We start from the raw sequence: 17,777 nt of genomic DNA, 5'->3' as shown, positions 1-17,777 counted from the left end.
AAATAAACACATAGCTGACCTAAAATTAATTGTAACATATTAGCTGTTTTGATGGGCTTTAATATTGTATATGTCTATCTAACCAGTCCATTCTGAAGGAGATCAGCCCTGGGATTTCTTTGGAAGGAATGATGCTAAAGCTGAAACTCCAGTATTTTGGCCACCTCATGCAAAGAGTTGACTCATTGGAAAAGACTCTGATGCTGGGAGGGATTGGGGGCAGGAGGAGAAGGGGACGACAGAGGATGAGATGGCTGGATGGCATCACTGACTTGATGGACATGAGTCTGAGTGAAGTCCGGGAGTTGGTGATGGACAGGGAGGCCTGGCGTGCTGCGATTCATGGGGTCACAAAGAGTCGGACACGACTGAGCGACTGATCTGATCTGATGTATATATAGATGATTTTAGATAGTTAAGTGTCCCCCTACCCCATATCTCTCTATGTGGAAGGGTAAAAATAGTCACTAATGAAGGTACATCTATTTTATGTCAACTGTAGAAGAGTTGCTTTTAAGCTGGTGAGGTTATTTGACCAGAATATGTTTTGCTGGTGTGGTTTTATACCCTGGCAGGTTGTATATCATATGCCTTAACAGTTTTCATCCTTCATGTCAAGGAGAGTGCTGTCTGCATGAATACAGAGTCACACTCTGATAATCTTTTTAGTTTGTATTTATTCTATTCAGCTCAAGGCTGAATTAATTTTCTCTGAACAGCAGGAGGAATGAAAGTGTCATTGGGGTCCTAGCTGGATCCACTGACAAATGGATGAATTGCTTCCCTATGGACCATTCTCTCCTGTAAATATGTCCATGGAACACTCCTCACCATTTATGGAAATGGTGGCCTCACCCAGCCCATATTTACTTGTAATACTTGGGCAACACTGAGGGATTCTAAGAGATTATTTCAGAGTTAGAGTTTATTAGTGTATCAGTTAATCGATTAGTGCATAATATATAATCTTAAAATTTTAAAATATAAGCATTTGTTATTTCATAGCTTTTGTTGATGAAGAATCCAGCAGCTGAACTGTTTTCTAGCTGGGATTTCTCAAGTTAACAGTCATTTCAAGGACTCACAGGGCCTGGAGCATCCTCTAACAAGGTAGCTCATTCATATGGTAAGTGAATGGTGCTGGGTTTTGGCAGGAGGCCTCAGTTCCTCTCTGTGGAGCTCTCCACGGGGCTGCTTAAATGCCCGCTTATATGGTTACTAGCTTCACCCACAGAGGGTGAGCCAAGAGAAAAAGCACGCCTGAGGCTGCAGTTTCTCGTATAACCTTGCCTCTGACACCACACACTCATTTCTGTAATATACTGTTAGTTAGCCTACATCATCCCTATTCAAGGTGGCAGAGGCCTAACCAAGGACATGAGTATAAGGTGGGTGACTCACTGACTGCAACTGTCTACCTATGTAGTTATAAGATATACTAGATTGAGGAAGAAATCTCAATTAGCCTTTATTTTACAGCATGGTAGAGTAGTCCCTGAGCTGGAAGGCTTTCAAAATTAAACTGATGGAAACAGGACCTGTGACACTGAAATGAACCTTTTTTCTCCTGCAGATCTTTGAACAGATGACTTATATGTTCTTTGCTTGCCATTTTTAAAAATTAAGAACAGTATTAGGTCTGTTAGGAGACTTTCATGGTATCACCAAAGCAAAATATACTCCCTCGGTGTTTTTTTTTAATAATACCCTTTGATAGTGCTTATTATGATTTGCAGTTACCATTTATTATGATTGTGTTGTGGTTGCACTTACCTCTATCAAGCCGGCATACCTGAAGCCATTGGCTTTGATAAAAGGCAACAGTATCATTGACTGCTTTGCTGAGTTAATCAGCTTTGATATTGCATGTCCCTTTCTGCCCCATCTATACACAATGAACAACTGATCTGTCAAACATAATACTGAGCTTTTCATTAAAAAGCAATGGTGTATAAGATGTCAATCTAAAATATACCAATAGAGCTTAATTGTTTCCATCTGATACTGTCTCTTTAGTTAAATTAAGTGCCCACTACAGACAACCCAAAAAGTCAGCGTCCAGCTTTGAAAGTTAATGCTTCAGTGATTCAGGGGTTCGGCTCAAATCAGCCCATTATCAGTATGCTAGTTTTCTGCACAAAAACAATTTGTTTTGTTTTCACTTTTAAGGCATACTATGGAATACAACCCAGTTCCATTCATTTAGTGAACATAATATTTCAACCATGCTCAATCCTGACAACCAATTTCAGCCTAAAACAAAACAGAGAAAATGGCTGCTTTAAAAAAAAAATCAATCTTCTTTCTCTCACAAAATATATGGAAGGAAAGTGGAATGTTCAATTCTAACTTTGAGTTGACAGGTCTGAATCATACATTTTGAGGAGTTATTTTTAAAAAAGCAATAATGTCACTACTCTACTGCATGAGTGGCCTTTGTGAAGGCTGTTGAATGAGGAGAATTTAAAACATTGAGAAAATGCAAAGCATGCAGTTTCTCTAGTTTAGTTTTCTAAGAAAGCAAACAGTGATCTTGGTCTTTATCTTAGATTTAATGCTTGGAGGCATTAGATTCTTCTGTTCTTGATTTTCCAATCTCCCTAACAATATGCCTAGGCATGAAGGGATCCCACCAAAGTCACATGACCTTGAAGAATGTTATTTCCCAAGAAATATGTGTGGTACACCTACATGCCTATTCTTGAGATTATAGAATGAAAAGTTAGAGCACGTCTTAATGTGGGGGAGGGGAGCATAAACCGTGTAAATCTGTAAAGATACAGATATTAGGGGCTACAGATTTATCTTCATCAATAATGTTAATAGGCATTAACAGTACCCTGTTAATTCCTTGATTGCTTGTTTATATAAATGACTTTATATTCCTGCTGGTATTTTGTGTATTATATGCACATTTGATTTCATAGGGATAAAGTCCCTAATATGATTTCTTTCCCCTCTGTGTCATAGATTGGATTGTGTTCTCTCTCCAAAACTCATATGTTGAAGCTCTAACCCTCAATACTGCAGAATGGAACTGTATTTGGAGATAGGATCTTTATAGAGGTCATTAAGTTAAAATAGGTCATTTGAATAGGCCCCAAGCCAGGATAGTGGTGTCCGTATAAGAAGAAGAAATGTTGACACAGACATGTCTAGAGGGAAAGTTTGAAGACTCAGGTTGAGGATGGCAATCTGTAAGCCAAGGAGAGAGAGGTCTGGAGCATCATCTTCTCTCATGGTCCTCAGAAGGAACTAACTGTACTGTTGCTTTGATCTTGATCTTCTAGCCTCCAGAACTGTGGGGAAATAAATTTCTGTTGGTTAAGCCACTCAGTGTGTGGCTTCATCATGACAGTTTTGATACTTTGTCATGGTAGCCCTAATAAAAAAATGTACTGTGTTTTTAAACCTCTGCATTCTCTCAGACAAAAATTCTAGTGTATTTAGTACATTCTTCAGATTCATCTGCCTCCTTATGCAAGCATCTTTACCAATCTTTGTCTCACACATTTTTACCATTCTTGTATTTGCAGTGTTAAGACAGGGAAACCCAGTCTCCAAAACTCGCAAATTTTCCAAAGAGTATGACCAATCATAACTTTTAGCAGAAAAGTAGTTTGTAGTCCAAATGGTTTTATAATCTAAAGGAAATCTGTAGTATGGCAATGGTGGTATCCACTCAATATATTTTATCTGCAGGGTGTAACAGTTTCTGCCTGGCTACTGCACATCATACTCTATGCATGTCAGTGTTCTTGGTATGAAGTGGGAAATTATAGGCATGGGATAATCTTTCAGGCCAGAGAGTTTTAGATGCAAAGCCCATCTCCAATAGCACCAAGATATTTATCTAACTCCTTTGGATCTCAAGTTTTTCAAATGTAAATAATGAGCATGGTAAAACCTATCATGTAGAGATTTTTCAGGTATTAAGTGTGATGACCACAAGTGTATTTAGATTAGCTCAGTTTGGGCACATAGTAGGGTGCTCACTGCATGTCTTCCTTGTTCTTGTGTCTGTGTGTAGGACAGTAAAATTCATCTATCATTCTTCTATTATTATCCCTAACTGATCAGTGTCTGTATTTTGATGTGATAGTGTTTTCCTATCGCTATTTTACCCTGAGGGTATCTTGTTAAGAAATATCATCTTACTTTTGATTACCACCATGCCCCCCAGGTAGTGCTAGTGGTAAGGAATCTGTCAATGCAGGAGACCTAGGTTCAATCCCTGGGTGGGGAAGAGACCCTGGAGAAGGAAATGACACCCCACTCCAGTATTCTTGCCTGGGAAATCTCATCAACAGAGGAGCCTGGCAGGCTACAGTCCGTAGGTTTGCAAAGAGTCAGACACAACTGAGCAATTGAGCACATGCACACACATATTTTGTTAGGAAAATCATCTTCCTTTGATTATATATTGCTCTAGTTTTTCAGGATCACTTTTAAATCTAATCCTCTTTTATTTACTATTCATAAATTTTCTGGTCTTCAAACAATTCTGAATTAATGAGTATATTCTTTAGTCATTATTTTAATATTTGATTAAAAATGGACATACAGGCAATCTTTATTTTGTACAGAACCATGTTAACTGAAACTCATGTAAAATTAGGAATTGGTCAAAGTGAGTATATTTCATTTAATATAGTGCTGGTGCTGTGCAAAGGGAGGGCTATCTGTAACTCTATGGGAAAAACCAAAAGGATACATCTCTATTTATTTCACTCTATTGAGACCACCCAGTTGATAATATCAATGTGCCTGATTCAAGCATAAATACCTCAGATATTTTTAAGTATGTTTTTGATCAAAATGTATTTTTCTCAACATTGAGAGTTGGGTATTTCTCTTTTATTTAATGATTTTCTCCTACCCATTCCTTTTCATCTTGCTGAGCTTCCTACATATCTCAAAGCTTAAATTAAACATAATCTTGTAGAAGTTTTTTCTTTAATTCAAGAAAATCCAAGAAAACCAGTTTATCTCTCATCTGTCTTTCCAGTACTTTGTGTATCTCTTAATATGGATAAAACAGATAGCCTTTGGCTAAGTCGGTGGTGAGGCTAAATTTTGATTGTCAGAAAGCACCACCCACTACCAGTCTACATGTTCTGCAGTGAACCAACTTCAATTGATACCTTCTTGGACTGTATTTTAGCTGTCACATACTATTTAGAAATGCGGAAAGATTCCCAGTCATATGCCTTGGTGTTCTTTGAGAATCAGGGACTCTGGGAATGTATTAGCACCAAGTAGATAAGATATATGCAGACTTAATGGACTGGAACATATTATATGAATGTGTTATGTTACATGGCAAAAAAGAATTTGGGTTGCTCACCAGCTGACCTTAAAATAAGGATATTTTCCTGGAACATCTGTGTGGGTCCAGTGTCATCACAAGAGTCCTAAAAAGTGAAAGAGGGAGACCAAAGAAAATGTTGGCATGATGTGATATAGGAAGAACTCACCCCACCATTTCTGGCTTCAAAGATGGCAGCAGATAGCAATCCAAAAAAGACAGCCAGCCACTGAAAGCAAGAAAATCAAAGAAAGGGATTCTCCCATGGAGCCTCCAGAAAAGAATGTAGTCCTGTTGACACCTTAATTTCAGTCTAGTGAAACCCACATTAGACTTCTGACCTATAGCATCCTAAGAAACAGATTTGTGTTGACTGAGACCATTGAAGTTGTGATAATTAGGTTTAGGTACAGCAGTAATAGAAAACTAATACATCTACTAATTACTGTTCTCAAGTCATGTGTTTCTCAAAAAGAAAACTCCCTTAATCAGCACCAGTCCTCAGGGCTGTGTTAAAAGTGTCGTGTCCTGTATACATGGAGTTTCAAGATTAATGTTGTATTGCACTCTCAAATCAAGTACCATGATTTGGAAATTATGAAGTTGTTACATCTTGGGATTTCCTTTCTCTGAGTTCCCACATCTGGATGACCAAGGCCCCAGTCCACCATTCAAATAATACTTTCTTTAGCTATTCATGCATGGCTTTAATTCCCCCCTAAACTTGTCCAAAGTGCTGGTTTTAATATTGAAAGCATGTCTTATTCTTTGTATGTAGTTTCCTGCCGAAAGAGAAGATAATGGAAAGTGGGAAACGTACTGGGCAGCATTTCTAGGTCAGCAGAGGGGTAGCATCATCTGGCTGGGAGAGGCCTCACTCCCCTTCACCCACCCATGGCCACTGTCCTCTGACCCTTGTGAGTTGATGGTGATGGAGGCAGGGGTTAGGTAACTATCTTTGTTTACCTACAAAAACAAACTTGTTATATTTTTGGTTGGGAAGTGGGTATCTCTGTTTCCATGTGGAAACTAATTTGTAGTGGTTTTTGTTTTTTTATTTTTTTATTTTTTTTTTTTACCTCAGAGCCGCACCCACATCCGGGGCAGGGTCTAACCGCCTGGGCCTCTCCTATAGGTAGAGAGAACGCCAATCCTGTAGTGGTTTTTAAAGTCGGTAAAATAAGCATTTTAAAGGGAGTCTTAAAAATAGAGCGTTTTAAGACCAGGTGTATTGATCACACCATGAAGCTTTTGGCCATGGCCCAGGGCAGCCCAGGATGTGGGACTGAATCACATAAGGACTCTGTTCTAAAATTCACTTGCCTCATTTACTGCCTTTTACTCATTGACTTTGGGAAAGAGCCTGGAGCGCCCTAGGAAAGCTTACTGACCCTCTGAGCCATATTGCGAGCCTTGAACAGTATGACATTCTAAACACAGCACAGACCAACAGAGTAAATGAGAACTTGTGGAATCTGTAATTTCTGACAAATGCGTCTGCGGTAAACCAGATGGCCTTGTCCCCTGGAGGGGTTGGTGTTTGTGTTTATGACATGCCTGGTCCCTTGCTCTCTTGAGGTTCTGAGCCATAGGCAGACAATGTTTCCTCATTTCAATCAGAACTACATTTGCCTTCCAGGGATCAGCCCACCTGAAAACCCACCAAAGAAGTCTTAATATTCTGTCCCCAGAAACATTCTTGTGTCCTTTCAAATTTAGAGAATGCTCAAGGCACAACACTTAAAACTATGCTAACTGGATTGTGATGTTCATTTGCACTGGGAATGTTCTGACACAACTGGAGATCTGGAGAGATGTAATTGGACAGCTTTGAGGCTTTGGGAGTAACTGATTGAAGTGAAAGCTGTTTCCACTCAACTCCTTTACTTTTCTTGAGTTTATCTTCCAATCTCTTTGTCCCTTAGTGATTTTCAAAGGAATTGCATGAATTTGTCTAAATTTAGTATGGCAAAAGGAATATCAAAGTATATCTTAATTTTTTAAGACCAAATAACAGTTTCTATTTTTCAAAGGCATTCCATGTTGGGTTTATTTTAACCACAGCTAACATATGAAAATCTGTATTGAAATAAAAGATAAAAGAGGGCTATTATTCACTGTTAAAAAAGAAGTCCAATAGCAAATAGATCTTCAGTTTAATTTGATTTGCTAAATTCCATTTCTTTCTGATATTTGAAGAGAAATGCTTTTGTGATAAACAAGATTGAGGGGCATTACCATTTATTGTTGGATTGCAAAGGATACGCATTTTACTCTGAAATCACAAAACTATTGAGTAAAATTTCCAGTTCCAAAATGATTAGTTAGATGTGTAAACTTGAGCAGATTACTTGACCTCCTTTTTCCTCTGGTTTCTTCATTTAGAAATAGAGGCAGCAAGAATGACTATAAATAGAGGCATTCTATCTTATAGGATGAGTGTGTGTGTGAACGTGTGTATATATATATATATATATACACACATATATATATAAAATCACTTGAAACACTGTCTAGCATAGAATAAGAGCATTAAAAATTAGCTATAGTCAATGTCATTATCACCTAAAATTGGAATGAAAAGTAGGTAAGCACTTACACTCTTAAGTTTCTGGGCAAGTTATTTGACTTGAGGCAAAGAAGGACTCCACTGCTGTACTGTAGGAATAGATAATTTCATTAGCCACAATTATGCAGTGTCATAGAAGATATATAATTATAAAAGTAATACAGTTTACTTCATTTTTAGATCACTGACTTAACTAAAATTTTCTTTGCACAAAATAATTACTGTGAAGCTGAAAAACTAGACATTGATGATCAGTGAACCAAAATATGCTCTTTGGACTCCTATAACTGCACATAAGTCTCAAGTTTCAGCCTAAAATCACATGTAAATTACTTAATTTCAGTTTTGAAGTTATACAAGACTATCACATAAATAGACTAAGTTCTTTTCAGCATTTCAGGGACACAAATTGCAAATGTGCAAATTCTTAGAATCTATTGGGATAATTACAACTACTATAATTTTGATTTTATTAAGTCCTTTTACTCTTGAATTATGTCTTCTTTGAGATTGAAAGTTGCATTCCTAGTCAGAGACACCATTGTCATGTATATAATCTGGGACTCTTTTCAATCATTACTACTTAATTCTAATTTATTTAGAGTTGGACCATAAATGGCCACTCAACCAATTTCTTTTCCATTAATTTTGGTTGTATCCAGTGATTTTAGCTCAACTGACAGGGTGCTGGAGCAGCAGAGGTCATGGGCTGCAAAATTTTTAAAAAGAGGGTTGGCCTCTTTGTTTATGTAATGTAATTCCTGATCTATTCTCAGTCTCCAACCAGTAAATAATTTGATTGGATTTTTCATTTTCTTCTTTCTTGAAGTCTTACATTTCTTCTTCTTTCTTGTTCTCTTCTTTTTCTACCAAATATTCTTAAAGATATTCAAAATACCTGAATGAACTGCAGTAATCTCTATGGCTTTATCAAACTTGCAGATGCAACTCCACTCCAAGGTCATTTTGCTGACACAGTGGAGGGATTCAAAACAGAATTTGGAAAACTAAAGAAACTGTAAATGTTAGTAAATAAATGTTGAAATAAGTTTATTCATCCATATAATGAGAGGTGATAAAAGATTTTTTACAGCTCTTTGGCGTCACCAACAGAGAGACTTGATCATGAGCCTCTTAAGGATTGTTAAAGTTGTTTTTTCCTGAAAATAAATATATTAAATGCAATTCCCAAAAATAAAAGGTAGTTGAAGCTTAATAGATATGTAGATACAAGGGTACACTTAACATTTATATAAATGCTTATAGACAGACATTATTTTTTATCCATTAATAGGTTTCATAAACATTGAAATAATTGAAATCCAGTGATTAGTTCCCCACTGAATCTTTTTATTCATTTATTCAATTAGGAAGTATTTTAAAGCCCCTTATATGAACTAGGTATTATATATTAATTGATTCTTACTCTTCCTTCTTCATACTAAATATATCAATTTAGAAGAGTATATACATTCACAAATCAAATTCAGCAAGATAAATAAACTACAACCAATTTTAAAATCAGCAGTAAATGATCAGATATGTTTAAAAACATATTCTAAATAATGAAAACAATTATACAGAATTTCTTTAAATGATTGTACTTGAGGATTATCCATGTTTTACATATTTGTGCATCTTTATATTAAAAGTAGAAACACATACCAATATATACATAAACACATACATACAGAGTAAGACTTTGAACTCACCTTATTTTTTAATTTTAAGCCTGTGTCACTCTGATTATCACAGTGTCACAAAGTCTTTCTACACTATGGTATAGATTATGGCAACAAATTTATTGTACTATGCAGAGGATACTATGGTGAACAAGATACAGTTATCAGGGAGATCTAGTTAGAAAGAAGGGCATGCATGCAATTATGAAGCAGTTTAGTGCTGTTACAAAGCATGGGCTATATATAGCAGAGTCAGCTCTGGGTAAGAGCTACTCTGTTTAGGGTAAAGAGTGGACTTCTTTACAGAAGAGCTGTTGAAACCAAGGACTGAAGTGTGACCAAGAAAGAGCCTGTCAAGTGATCAGTGGACAGGTTGGAGAATCATATTCCAAACAGAAAAGTAATATATACAAAATTGTTGAGACATTCTACAAGAAATATAGAGCTAGTGCCTTGTCTGTGATAAGCTTATAGTTGGGTGGGAGGAGGGGCATAAATAAATTAGTAAGCTAATTAATTAATGGTGATTTTCTATAGTGAGAAATGCCATAAACAAAATAATGTAATATGAAGTTACTGTGAGCACAGCCAACATATGCTGGTATGGTCAAGGAAAGCTTCTCTAATAGAGTGACAATCAAAACCTCTATAAATGGAAACCAGCCATGCATATACATGAAGGGAAAGCTACAAGAAGGTTCCAAGTGCAGAGTCCCTAAAGCAGAAATGAGCTTGGTTCGTTTGAGGATCAGAAAGAATATCAGTTTGATTGCATGATTTGAATGGGAGATTGGAAAGAGGAGGACAGAGAGTGGGTGAGAGTCAGATCATATGGAGCTTTACAGACCAAAGATGGAGTATGGATTTTTTTTTTTTTTTTTTAATTCCTGGTTCAGCCACTGGTGAATCGTGCAAAGGATTGGCATGATAATTATGCTTTTAAAATTCATTTTGAGGGGAATCAAGTGGAGAATATCTCTAGGAAGTGAGAAGGACGAAAGAAGAGGATCTTGCTTAGGGTTAGAAAAATACAATGGTAGTTTGAGTTGGACTGGTAGAGGCTAGAAACATTTTGGTTACTTTAAGTGCTTATTATAACCGGATTTTTGTATATTAGATATATGTGGAGATGAAGGTCAGTTTGGATAAACTGCCAGAGTCTAGGCCATATATTTATTTTTTTGAATGGTATGGATATTGAAATTTATTCTTTTCACAGTATGAAAACATAATGTGTCTTAAGGAGAAAATGAGAGCACAGCATGATGAGGTTTGGGTTTTATAACATCATTCAGGCTGCAATGTAAAGAAAGAATTGTAAGGAGGGAGACTGGAGCCAGAGAGAAAGACCAGAGAGAACACTTTGACACTGGAACCTGAGAAATATTGAGAGCTTGAACTGAGGCATCTGTGGTAAGCATAAAGTAGAAGGGTTAGCTTTAAAATAATATAGAATCAGTGTTGTTTGGTGAGTGAGTGGATGCTGGGCAAAAGAAAAAATAAGAACTATGTGATGGAACCTGGTATTTGTTCTGTTTGGTTAATATTGCTAATTGAATCAGTGACAGCAAAATTAAATAGAATTGAAAAAAAAAACTCAGAAAGGGGCTCAGGTCTGAGGTATTGATATGATGAGTTTGAGATCTCTTGGGACTTCCAAGGGAAGATGTCCATTAGCCAGTAGACAAGCAAGGAAACATAATTCAAGGCTGGGAATAAGGGCTATTTCTAGATTTGAGAAGGAACCTGTGAACAATGCTCTCATTGGGAATGGATGGAGCATATGGTAGTCTGGAGGGAGTCTACTCAGATACCAAATTGTAAAGAATAATTCACAATCCTGTAAAAATAAAAGTATTGAGTTGCCCAAAACATTTGTTTGGATTTTTCCATTGCATCTTATGGAAAAACTCAAATGAACTTTTTGGCCAACCCAATAGTATGAGAACATGCAAGGTATAAGTGTTGCTCCAGTATTTGGGCAAGAATGTAGGCAAGACTGGAAAAAAGATGAACCTTAAAAGTCGATAGTTCAGAAAGTTTAGGAAGCATTAAGATCGGTCAAAACTTAGATGGTTCCAGTCCAAGTACAAAAATACAAAAGGTTGTTGTATGTTGATATTGAGTTAGCCTCTTGTCTCAACCTGATATCTTTTATGTTGTTTACCAGCTTCAGGAAGGAAGCGGTACCTTGACACGACCAGGACAAGCCCTCCCAGTGGACTGAATCAGAGGACCTGGTTAGCAGAGAGTAAAAGAATGAAGAAAGGCAGTTTCAGTAGTTCTGTTTAGATTCATATTTTTTAATGTGATGTCAAGGACCACCTAAAACAGAATCACTAGAAATTTCTGTTTAAAAAAAAAAACAACGGAAAAAAAGTATGCTCCTGAATCCCACCCACATCTATTCAAAATCTCTAGGAATGAGGTTTTATTTCCTTTGTAATCAAGTCATATATTTAGTATTCTCTTCTAGAACCTGCTTTGAGTTTGCCCCCAGTTTTAATAGGTTAGCTCAAAATTCTGATTTCTAAAGGTCAAGTGTCCTGGCATCTGAAACAATACACCTTTTTTTTTTTTAATTTTGCAAGAAGTATTAGCTTTATTAGTAGAAGAAAATGTTATCTGTATTTCCTACAGTTTTCTATCCATAATCTCTGGTATCCTAGAAAAACAAGTGGCATAAGAAGAAACTGGACCCAAGGACTAAAACAAACAGATAAACCAAGTAATAGAAGTGGATCCTTGGGAGACTTAGATAAACAATTCACCTTTCATAGGTAAATGAGGAAAGTTAGCATAGCAGTCAGTGTGGCCAGACAAAGTCTGCTCAAAATAGTTACTGACCCCACACCTAAAAACCAGAACCATGCTAGTAAAATGTAAGAAGCACCTGTGGAAGGCAGTGGAGAAGTCTGTGCTGTCCTCCTCCACAGCTCTGCCATCCAAGCTGGTTATTGTTCTTATATTTTGCTCATGAATTTTCTACTGTTTTTGTTTGCATGTTAAAAAAAATCAGTGTATTTATGGTACTAAATATAGTCTGTAGCACCTATTAAATACTTAATACATGGAGCTGCCATCACTTCTTTCATATTGTTATTTCATCAATTCTTTCATCAATTCCTTCATATTGTTATTGTTATTTGTGTTTCCACCCCCACCTCAGGGGAAGTTGTGAAATTGGAAAGTAAGTTAAGAAACCTCTGAAATTAAAGTATCATACAAATAATAAATCATAGTTATAATAGAAACTTCATAAAAAATCCCTCTTGATTATGTTTCCCTTTCTAAGAAAGGAAATTATAGATAAAAGATTGTAGAGCACTGAAACATAATTTTCCTAAAAAAAGTATATTAGTTTCAAAATGTTTTATATGTTTTAACATGGGGAAAGGAATAAGTATTCAAAATAGGACCTCAGAGATACCAGAAAATTCCCTAAGGTGTCCCTATCCTCACAGAGAAGCTGAGCTCAAAGATGGGCAATTATGTGACAGGGATGTCGAAATCAAGACTTGAAGAATGTTGACAGTGAAATGATAATCCAGGCCTGGGGCTGCAGGGGTGGTACAGTTTAATCAAATACATCAACCTCATAAATTCTGATGTGTTCTGAGATCACTGTCCCCTGAAGAGACGTCTAATAAATGCACTGTAATGTGTCTTCCAGGAGCTGTAATATGGCTCTGGTTAATAGAAAATGGTCTAGGAGGATATTTGCACTTGGATGGGAAACTGTGAGAAGAGACAGAGAGAAAGTGAAAATCCATAAATTGGATGAGTTACAGGGCCCCAGTGGTGTGTGAATGAAAAAGAACCAGATGGGGAGATGGGGAGATTTTACAAATATTTAATGTGTTCAGTTAAACCTTTCTAAATAAAAAAAATCTCAGCTCTTCTTTGAGGGGGTGGAAGGGAGAGGAGGCATTGTCTAAGCAAAGCAGAGAGAAGAAAAACAGTGCCTTTAAGAAACCGACTCTGACACATTAGTGAGGTGACTTGCTCACTGTTGTGTCCCCATCCTCTAGTACATTGATAAGCCCCTGGTCAAATCTGACTTGCTGCCTGCTTTTCTAAATAAAGTTTTATTGGAGCCAGCCACTCTCATTCTTTAATGTATTGCCTAGAGCTGGTTTCACTCTATAGCTGCAAAGTTGAGTAGTTCCAACAGAGACGGTATGACTTGCAAAGCTTAAAATATTTATTATCCAGCACCTTCTAGTGAAAGTTTTCTGACCCCGATCTTGTATATAGCCTGGAGTAGAGTAAGAGTTCAGTAACTCTTGAAAAGTAACTAGCTGCTTTCCTTAGGCAAGCTGGTTTCATCTCCCTAAGACCCAGTTTTCCTCGATGCTAAAATGGACATAATTATACCCACCTTAGGAAATTTTTGTCTCTTCTAATATGCTGTTTAGAATATGGTTTATGGATAAAAATAGTGTTTCATTCTTCCTCCTCCTCTGCCTTCACTTAATGGTGGCAGGTGCTGTTTTAATCTAGAATAGTCAGTGGCATGCTAACTGCTAGTTTGACAGCTTTCTAGATTTTCAGCCATACAGAAATAATTTACTCTCCCAACTGAATCAATGGTTTATAATTATCTATGACTGTCCTGAATCAAGATGCATTTTTTCTTTTTTTCTTGCCCTATTTCTTTCTCTCCTTTTAAGCTAAATGTTTGTTTTCCCATATATCATATGTCTTATTTTTATATTTACCACATGGAGTCTAGGACTTCCCAGGTGGCTCAGTGGTAAACAATCCATCTGCAATGCAGGAAACGTGGGTTCAGTCCCTGGGTCAGCAATATCCCCTGAAGAAGAAAGTTGCAACCCACTCCCATATTCTTGCCTGGAAAATCCCATGGAGTGAGGAGCCTGGCAGTCTTCAGTCCATGGGGTTGAAAAGAGCTGGATACAACTGAGCAACTGAGCACGAAAGAGTCTAATTCATTTCTTCTGAAAGACACAATGTCATAAAAGTATGTAATATCTAGATGTCTTGCTGTTGAAGCAGTGGAAATAACAGTGGGTTTTTTGTTTTTTTTTTTTAAGAAAATTCCCTCAACCTTTTGTTTTTGCTCACCTCCCCCCTTCCCAATCTGCTCACCAAAGGAAAACTCTAACTGGATGAATACAGTAGAACTGGACAGAGCCCAGGTGAGGTGTGGATTATGAAGGAACCAATTGAAAGGAAAGTTTGCATCCTTTGATAAAGACTATAGGCTGAAGGGAAGTGGCCTCTGATGGCAGGGTTTGTTGGCATAGCCCTCACCTCAACTTTCCGAGAGAAGCCTGGCTTTCATCCTGTGGTGTGTCAGGAAGCAGGGTCTGTTCCTAGAAAGGTGCACTGAGGCACTCATGAGCAATATTTTATAAAGATAGTGTAGGTGGAATGGCTTTACACTTAGCCCTCATCATGAATCACTTGATGCAATGTGTCATTAGACACTTCTTTTCCCCTCAGACTCCTCAGACCCAGTCTGCAGGCTCCTGGTGCTAGAAGACCTTCACCAAACACAGTCTCTTTACCTCCTCAGCTGCCATTTCCTGCTTCTGAATCAGCCTGGAGCTCAGTCATTCTTCATTTCTTTACAATATCTTGGTCTTTTCCCATCTTGTAGATCCTTACCTCATACCTCCAGCTTCTCCTTAGTACTGTCATAAGTAAGGACTCCATTAAGGGTGAAGATGTTTTTCTAAGCAAACAAAAGACTGTCCCCTGACTAGGGTCCATCTTTCTAACAGAGTAATTCAGGGCTATAGGTAATCATCATAACCAAAGCTTTGTTCTTCTTTCCTGGCTTAAACCCAGGTAGAGGCAGCTTTGTTGGGCTTTCTTTTTTGTTGTTGTTTGTTTTTCTTTTCTTCTTCCCAGAGGGGTAGGTAATAGGAATGGGAGGATTTCAAAACCTTCACACATATTTGATGTAGCTAAGACTTTAGCAACATTTCAAGTTAAATGAGACAATCTTTATCTCAGAAAATGGACAACTCTTGAAAGCAATAGTAGAAATAAAAATGTAATTTTAATAGCTGTCACCATTTATTGAGTCAGTAGATGTCTTCTGTTATATATACAGGAAGTGTTAGTAAAATTAATTTTGAGACAATTATGGTTTACTAAAATATTTGCCCATTAGAATTAATCTAAACACTTGGAAAGTTTTAGTATTATACTATAAAATATAAATATCAATTGCACTACTGTGATCATAGATGGACTTACAGTATAACAAAACAGCCTATCGTCATTTGAAACTCTGTGAGGTATAGACCATTGTGTTAAACAGTGAGCAGAAAATGAGAGCTGGACTGTTAGGAAAGTAGCGACAGTGAAGCAACATGTTGGCAGAACCAAACGACAAACTGTTGCTGTTTTCTAATGACAATTTTATATTTGGGGATTTGTTGAGCCAGCAAGCATTCTGGGGTACCTCCTCGGTGCCTCAGCCCAGGTTGTTCTGGAAAGCAGGAGGTTTAGAGTGGTCCCTGCAGCTGCCTCATTTCCCATGGGTTCTTGAGGATTCTGGCCAGGATTGAAATTCATCACTGAATACAGTGGCCAGCACATAGTGGGTTCTCAATAAGTATTTTCTTAAGGAATAGGCAGTACAAATATTCAAAATTGAAACCTTGAGGTCTTTTACTTCCGTTGTACAATTGTACACATATTTAAATTTTCAGTTGCATAGTCCTTAAAGTCATGTGGGCTTCCGTGGTAGTAAAGACAGTAAACAATTTGCCTGCAATGCAGGCAAATTTACTTTTAGACAGTAAAGAATTTGCCTGCAATGCAGGCAAATTTACTTTTAGACAGTAGTAGTAAAGTAGTAAAGAATTTGTAAAGTAAATTTGTAAAGTAAATTACTAAAGTAAAGTAAAGTAAAGGTAGTAAAGACAGTAAAGAATTTGCCTGCAATGCAGGCAAATTTACTTTTAGACAGTAAAGAATTTGCCTGCAATGCAGGCAAATTTACTTTTAGACAGTAAAGAATTTGCCTGCAATGCAGGAGACCTGGGTTAGATCCCTGGGTCAGGAAGATCCCCTGGAGAAGGAAATGGCTACCCACTCCAGTATTCTTGCCTGGAGAATCCCCTGGACAGAGGAGCCTGGTGGATTGCAGTCCATGGGGTTGCAAAGAGTCAAACACGACTGAGCAACTAACATTTTCACTTTCAAAGACATGAACCTTGAAGACACATGATCTAGGCCTAATTCCTATCCCAACATTTATCGTTATTCAGGGAAAAGTTGATTACCTACTTGTGCTTCAGTTGACACATCTGTAAAATGAGGATAACTATAATATGTACACCATGGGATTGTTGTGAAGAGGTAATGAGATGGTATGTGGTAAATACTTAAAAATAGTTTTGAACCCTTGAAAGTGTTAGTCTCTCAGTCATGTCCAACTCTCTGTGACACCATGGACTGTAGCCCACCAGGCTCCTATCTCCATGAGATTTTCCTCTATGGACAGAATACTGGAGTGGGTAAGCTATTCCCTTCTCCAGGGTATCTTCCCAACCCAGGGATCAAACCCAGATCTCCTGCATTGCAGGTGGATTATTTACTGGCTGAGCCATCAGGGAAGCCCCCATAGTAAGACCCGAAATGATGTCATTATGTCCTGTCTCTAACCCACATTATGAAGGTATTAATCAGAATAGGATAGGTTATACCATGCCCCAAATTAGCCCTGAAGTTTCTTACAGCAACAGAAATTCTCAGTGGGGATCTGATTTCTATACAATCTCCTGTGAACCCAGGCTGATGACTGTTTACCCACTTTGAAACAGTACAATTTAGACCATGTTGCTTCTTCTCATCTAGACAAGAAGTTTGCTGAAAAGTCTCAAACCAGTAATTAAATACTTTGGCCTGTCTTACTTCCGCTCACAGCCTGATGGCCAGAGTTGAACTGGGCACCCTTATGAATATTCATTGAGCACATTGGTCAATATCATTGGTGCAGTGAATAAACTCCCTAATGTTACTATGTTTAGATCTATTTATGATCTCTTAAGAATCATGTCTTTTTCACCTTTATATCTACAAGGCCTAAGTACTGTTCACAATAGGTGCTCAAAAAATGTCAGTGAAAGAAGGAAGAGAAGGAGTCATGTTGAATCTTTGAGAATTCAGCAGCTGAAAGAAGCTCTGTGCAATAGCTAGGAAATCGTAAAACAAACAACAAAAAAAATAACAACAG

At 37.4% G+C, this 17,777-nt stretch overlaps 1 protein-coding gene and 1 long non-coding RNA gene across 3 annotated transcripts in view; both read left to right on the top strand.

Moving 5' to 3' along the window:
* KCNIP4 (potassium voltage-gated channel interacting protein 4) overlaps window positions 1–17,777 on the top strand; it is a 1,318,263-nt gene that overhangs the window by 383,693 nt on the left and 916,793 nt on the right. The window lies entirely within an intron of this gene.
* Window positions 1–17,777, top strand: part of LOC139183609 (uncharacterized) — an 80,927-nt gene that overhangs the window by 30,665 nt on the left and 32,485 nt on the right. Inside the window, exon 1 of the long non-coding RNA XR_011567121.1 lies at window positions 1–17,777. This exon is cut by the window's left edge and continues 30,665 nt beyond it. This is a non-coding gene — a long non-coding RNA (uncharacterized lncRNA).

Source organism: Bos indicus, chromosome 6, assembly GCF_029378745.1.
Source record: "Bos indicus isolate NIAB-ARS_2022 breed Sahiwal x Tharparkar chromosome 6, NIAB-ARS_B.indTharparkar_mat_pri_1.0, whole genome shotgun sequence".
Classification (NCBI taxonomy): domain Eukaryota; kingdom Metazoa; phylum Chordata; class Mammalia; order Artiodactyla; family Bovidae; genus Bos; species Bos indicus.
The sequence above is the reverse complement of the archived record's forward strand: the minus strand, read 5'-3'. Positions and strand labels throughout refer to the sequence as shown.